Raw genomic sequence first — 6345 nt, forward strand, 5'->3', positions numbered from 1 at the left:
GAAGGGCGGTTGAATCAGATTTGGGGGGAATTTTTGGGTGTGGGGGGGGGGGATTTTCACGCGGTGGGCGGGGGGAGTTTGGCGCATGGTCGGTTTCCCCAAGTGCAGTCCCACGTGTTAGTGAAGAGGCAAGCCGAAGTGCGTTCCGTTTGCGTGAGCCGTGTGCAGGACCGAATGTGTGTGGGGTGCAATGCGACCGCGACAGGAGTGTTGTGAGTGTACCGCATTTTTTCCTTTTAAACTAGGTGCTTCGCCCCCTCAAAAAAAATCTGTTGCTTCCCGCGATCCATCGATACTACTACTAGTAATCCAGTAATCCCGACTAAAATGGCGCGGCCGGGTCTTTTCCCTTGCAATATGCTGGGAGGTTGGCTTAGTTGGGTTTTTTAGGACGAGTAATGCTACACCTACGTAATCCCAGTTACGTAATTAACGTAATGTGAAACGTGTGAGCTGTTGATTGTAGATTGGGGGAGGGAGGGGCCCACCACCATGAAAATCAGGGGAGGAGAGATAGAGGCTGGAGGAGTCCTGGATTAGGGGGTGTCCGGGTAGCCGGACTCCTGGACTATGAAGATACAAGATTGAAGACTTCGTGCCGTGTCCGGATGGGACTTTCCTTGGCGTGGAAGGCAAGCTAGGCGATGCGGATATTCAGATCTCCTACCATTGTAACCGACTTTGTGTAACCCTAACCCTCTCCGGTATCTATATAAACCGGAGGGTTTTAGTCCGTAGGACAACTACAACATACAACAATCATACCATAGGCTAGCTTCTAGGGTTTAGCCTCCTTGATCTCGTGGTAGATCTACTCTTGTACTACACATATCATTAATATTAATCAAGCAGGACGTAGGGTTTTACCTCCATCAAGAGGGCCCGAACCTGGGTAAAACATTGTGTCCCTTGTCTCCTGTTACCATCCGCCTAGACGCACAGTTTGGGACCCCCTACCCGAGATCCGCCAGTTTTGACACCGACAGAGGCAATTTACGTTAACCCTTTCGTTGGTTCCCGTAGATGTAGAAAGATGTGTCCGATCCTGCAATATAGGCCGTCCGATCTATATCTAACGGATAGGAAGGAAACTATGACAATTTACCCGCACTCCTCTCCACATTTGCAGATAAGGCTTTCACTCGTTCATCCTTTTCTCCCACAAGATCTTGATCTTCCGTGCAACACACGGGCATCTTGCTAGTACTCCTACAATATGTATATTATTGTGAAAGTTCATATACACCGGCCGAGATTAATGCAAACACGGCAGATTTTCATTACATTTCAAACTTTTATAGGACAAAAAATAAAAGAAACCCGACCCTAAACCTATTCTACGGCGGCGACCGACGTCCTCCATCTGTGATCTCCATGTACGGGGGCGGGGTTCAAGACCCGTGAAGTGAAGGTGCGGTCTCCGGCGAGGAAACTAGGATAGCCCTGGCCGGATATCCGCGGGGACTTGATCTTCGACGGATTCGAGCCACAGCCAAGCGCACCGCACTGTCTCGATGGGCATGATCTAGCTCTGCCGCCGAACAGTGTCCTGGAGGCCGCACGCGCATTGTTTCCGATCCTTAATTCGGAGCCTACTGCGCCGATCGAGGATGAGTGGTTGGACACCACCTCAGGGGCTGCAACCTCAAAGGCGATCGAGCTGAATACTAGCCCCGCAACCCGCAAGGCCCGTGACTCCGAGGAGCCGGATTCCTCTCCGGACTCCGAGCCCTCCGCGCACTCGCCGATCGAGTCCGATTGGGCGCCGATCATGGAGTTCACGGTCGCGGATATCTTTCAGCACTCGCCCTTCGGCGACATCCTGAAGTCGCTAAAGTCTCTCTCTTTATCAGGAGAGCCCTGGCCTGACTATGGTCAGCAAGGTTGGGATACGAACGATGAAGAAATTCAAAGCCCACCCACCACCCACTTCGTAGCCACTCTCGACGACTTAACCGACATGCTCGACTTTGACTCCGAAGACATCAACGGTATGGACAATGATGCAGGAGGCGACCAAGAACCAGCACCTGTAGGGCACTGGAAGGCCACTTTGTCATATGACATATATATGGTGGACACTCCAAAAGATGGAGATGGCGATGGAATAGCGGAGGATGACGCATCCAAGAAACAGACCAAGCGCCGGCGTCAGAAGCGCCGCTCTAAATCCCTCCAAAGCAAAAACGGTGATTCCGGCACGGGAGATAATACTACTCCGGATAGCGCCGAAGAACACCCCCTCCAGCAAGATTCGGCACAGGAGGATGGAGAAGCCAGCCCTCATGAGAGAGTGGCAGACAGAGAGGTTGAGGATGATAATTATATGCCTCCCTCCGAAGACGAGGCAAGCCTTGACGACGACGAATTCGTCGTGCTAGAGGATCTCGCCGAACAAGAGCGTTTTAAACGCAGGCTTATAGCCACGGCAAGCAGCCTCAAGAAAAAGCAGCAACATCTTAGAGCTGATCAAGATTTGCTAGCTGACAGATGGACTGAAGTTCTTGCGGCCAAAGAGTATGAACTCGAACGCCCCTCCAAGAGTTACCCAAAACGCAGGCTGCTACCCCGATTAGAGGAGGAAGCACCTAAACCTACATCACCAGCGCATGACATGGCCGACCGACCACCTCGTGGCCGTGACAGAGAGGCCTCTCGGCCTTCTACTCAAGCCGTGCTCTGGCGCCGCTCAAAACATACTAAGGCACGGGAAAATGCACCAGACCTGCGAGAGATACTGGAGGACAAGGCAAGGCAAACAAGATCGATCTACGGATCGCGCGGGCGCCCTACGGCACATGACGGGGATTGTCACTCCAGACATAATAAATCCGGCCAGGCCGAACACAGTAGACAATGCTCATTGGAGCTGCGTCGCGATATAGCCCAATATAGAGGCGCCGCACACCCACTATGCTTCACAGATGAAGTAATGGATCATTAAATCCCTGAGGGTTTCAAACCCGTGAACATCGAATCATACGATGGCACAACAGACCCTGCGGTATGGATCGAGGATTATCTCCTTCATATCCACATGGCCCTCAGTGATGATCTACACGCCATCAAATACCTCCCGCTCAAACTTAAGGGACTGGCGCGGCATTGGCTTAACAGCTTGCCAGCAGATTCAATCGGTTCTTGGGAGGACTTGGAAGCCGCATTTCTCGACAATTTCCAGGGTACCTATGTGCGACCACCGGACGCCGATGACCTAAGCCACATAATTCAGCAGCCAGAGGAATCGGCCAGGCAATTCTGGACACGGTTCCTAACAAAGAAAAACCAAATAGTCGACTGTCCGGACGCAGAGGCCCTAGCGGCCTTCAAGCATAATATCCGCGACGAGTGGCTTGCCTGGCACCTTGGACAGGAAAAGCCGAAATCTATGGCAGCCCTCACGACACTCATGACCCGCTTTTGCACGGGAGAAGACAGCTGGCTAGCTCGCAGCAACAACTTAACCAAGAACCTTGGTAATTCAGATACCAAGGACAAAAGTGGCAGGTCGCGTCGGAACAAGCAAAAGCGCCACGTTAACAGCGACAACAATGAGGATACGGCGGTCAATGCCGGACTCAGAGGCTACAAATCCGGTCAGCGGCAAAAGCCATTCAAAAGGAATACTCAGGGCCCGTCCAGTTTGGACCGAATACTCGACCTCTTGTGCCAGATACATGGCACCCCCAAAAAGCCAGCCAATCACACCAACGGGGATTGTTGGGTGTTCAAGCAGACAGGCAAGTTAAATGCCGAAAATAGAGACAAGGAGCTGCGTAGCGATGACGAGGAGGAGCCCAGACCGCCGAACAATAGTGGACAAAAGGGTTTCCCCCCACAAGTGCGGACAGTGAACATGATATACGCAACCCACATCCCCAAAAGGGAGCGAAAGCGTGGGTTATGGGACGTATATGCGATGGTGCCAGTCTCCCCAAAGTTCAGCCCATGGTCCTCCTGCCCGATCACCTTTGATCGAAGGGACCACCCCACTAGCATCCGTCATGGCGGGTTCGCCGCATTGGTTCTAGACCCAATTATTGACGGATTTCATCTCACAAGAGTCCTTATGGACTGCGGCAGCAGCCTGAACCTGCTTTACCAGGATACAGTGCGGAAAATGGGCATAGATCCCTCGAGGATTAAGCCCACCATAACGACCTTTAAAGGCGTCATACCAGGTGTAGAGGCCAACTGTATAGGCTCAGTCACACTTAAAGTGGTCTTCGGATCCCCGGATAATTTCTGAAGCGAGGAGTTAATCTTCGACATAGTCCCGTTCCGCAGTGGCTATCACGCACTGCTCGGGCGAACCGCATTTGCAAAGTTCAATGCGGTACCGCACTACGCATACCTCAAGCTCAAGATGCCATGCCCTGGAGGAGTAATCACGGTCAATGGAAACACCGAACTCTCCAGGCAATTCTCCAGTCCGGCCGTTAAAAGGCCGGACAATATCAAGCGCGCCCGGAGTAACCTACAACAAGACCGCCTGGCACATTTTGAGCAGGCGTAGCAATGCGGCCCCAACCCCAGCCCTCGCGAAACAGTGAAACCAGTGCTTCGCGTACATAACTACGCTCTTGAAATACCATGGGCATAGGGGGAGGGGCACCATCACGGCACGCCCACAACACGACTTAAATCGCACTAAGGTGCTGCCGAATTCTTTTTTTATTTTTCTCTTACTTTCAGGACTCCATACTTCGGACGACCTGTTCGGCAATCCAACTGCCGCACAAACAATGCAAGATCCAGGAAAGCAGACAAGCCATGCCGCATTATGGAACTCCCAGGTGGTCTCTATTACAAGAAGTATACCTGTTTTGCATACAATTCCGCGGCCTGCCCCTGGACAAGACATGTTAAATAAGTCCAACTTTTTTCTTATCGCACTATTTGTATCGTTCTGCTTTGATCGCAGCCCTTCCATAAACAATGCATAGCTTTTGTCTATTTTTTGCATTACTCTCTTTTTGTATATATGTTTATTAATAACATGTTGCACCCGTACACTGTGGTACGGCAAATACGCCAGGGGCTTCGGTACCCCTCAATATGGTGTGAGAAGTCCGAACACTTTCACAAGTGCGGCACCCGGAACTTATAGCATTATATGCATCGGCTCCGAATCATGATTTGGGTCAATAGTTGGGTTTGCCCGGCTCCTATGTTTTGGTGCCTTACGTTCCGCTATATCGGCTAAGGTAGCACTAGGAGAACTACTGCGATTGTGCCCTAGTTGAGCTGGGCTGAGCACCTCAGTAGAGAAAGCTAAAACTGACTGTCATGATGAGGCGCGAGACAGGTCGCTGTTCGAGAGGGTTTTCGAGTCCTTACAGACTTATGCCGCTTAGAGCGAGGAACCGGCTTTATCCGGCCAAGGCGTGGATAGCACCCCGAACACGGTCTTCCGAATACTAGGGGCTTCGCCGAAATTTAAAGTTATAGAGTTCTATGGCTAAGTGAGAGTGTTCAAGCATTATAGTCCGATTGCCTTGTTCGTTGTGCTGAGCGCCACCCTCGAAGGACCCAAACATGGGAAAAAGAGCGCTCAGGTCTATCCCGAACACCCCAGCACTAGTGGCATGGGGGCAGAAGCCGACGACTGGCCATCTCTCAATTTTTGATAAACGGCCGCACAGAAAGTAATATTTTAAATTCAATAAGCATTGCTTAGCGCAAATGAACAAGTTTTCAGCGCACAGGTCAATACGAGCGGGTTTACTCAAAAATTACATCCCTGGTACATTCATCCGCCATAAGGCGGGCACCCTTCAGTACATTCTTATAATAGTTCTCGGGTTTGCGATGCTCTTTCCCCGGCGGTGGCCCGTCCTTCACAAGCTTCTCACCGTCCAGCTTGCCCCAGTGCACCTTAGCACGGGCAAGGGCCCTCCGGGCACCTTCGATGCAGATGGAGCGCTTGATAACATCGAGCCTTGGACAAGCCTCCACCAGCCGCCTCACCAATCCGAAGTAGCTCCCAGGCAGGGCCTCTCCAGGCCACAGCCGAACTATGAGGCCCTTCATGGCCTGTTCGGCCGCCTTGTGGAGCTCGACCAGCTGCTTCAGCTGGTCGCTCAGGGGCATAGGGTGTCCGGCCTCAGCATACTGAGACCAGAACACCTTCTCCGTCGAGCTGCCCTCCTCGGTTTGGTAGAATGCGGCGGCATCGGATACGCTACGGGGAAGATCTGCGAATGCCCCTGGAGAGCTTCGGATTCGGGTAAGTAACAAATAGCTTACTTTTATATGTCTGCTTTTCATAAAGAATGCCTTACCCGCCACTATCTTTTTCACCGCATCCAACTCCTGAAGGGCCTTCTGGGATTCGGCCTTGGC

Source organism: Triticum dicoccoides, chromosome 5B (assembly GCF_002162155.2).
Source record: "Triticum dicoccoides isolate Atlit2015 ecotype Zavitan chromosome 5B, WEW_v2.0, whole genome shotgun sequence".
Lineage (NCBI taxonomy): Eukaryota > Viridiplantae > Streptophyta > Magnoliopsida > Poales > Poaceae > Triticum > Triticum dicoccoides.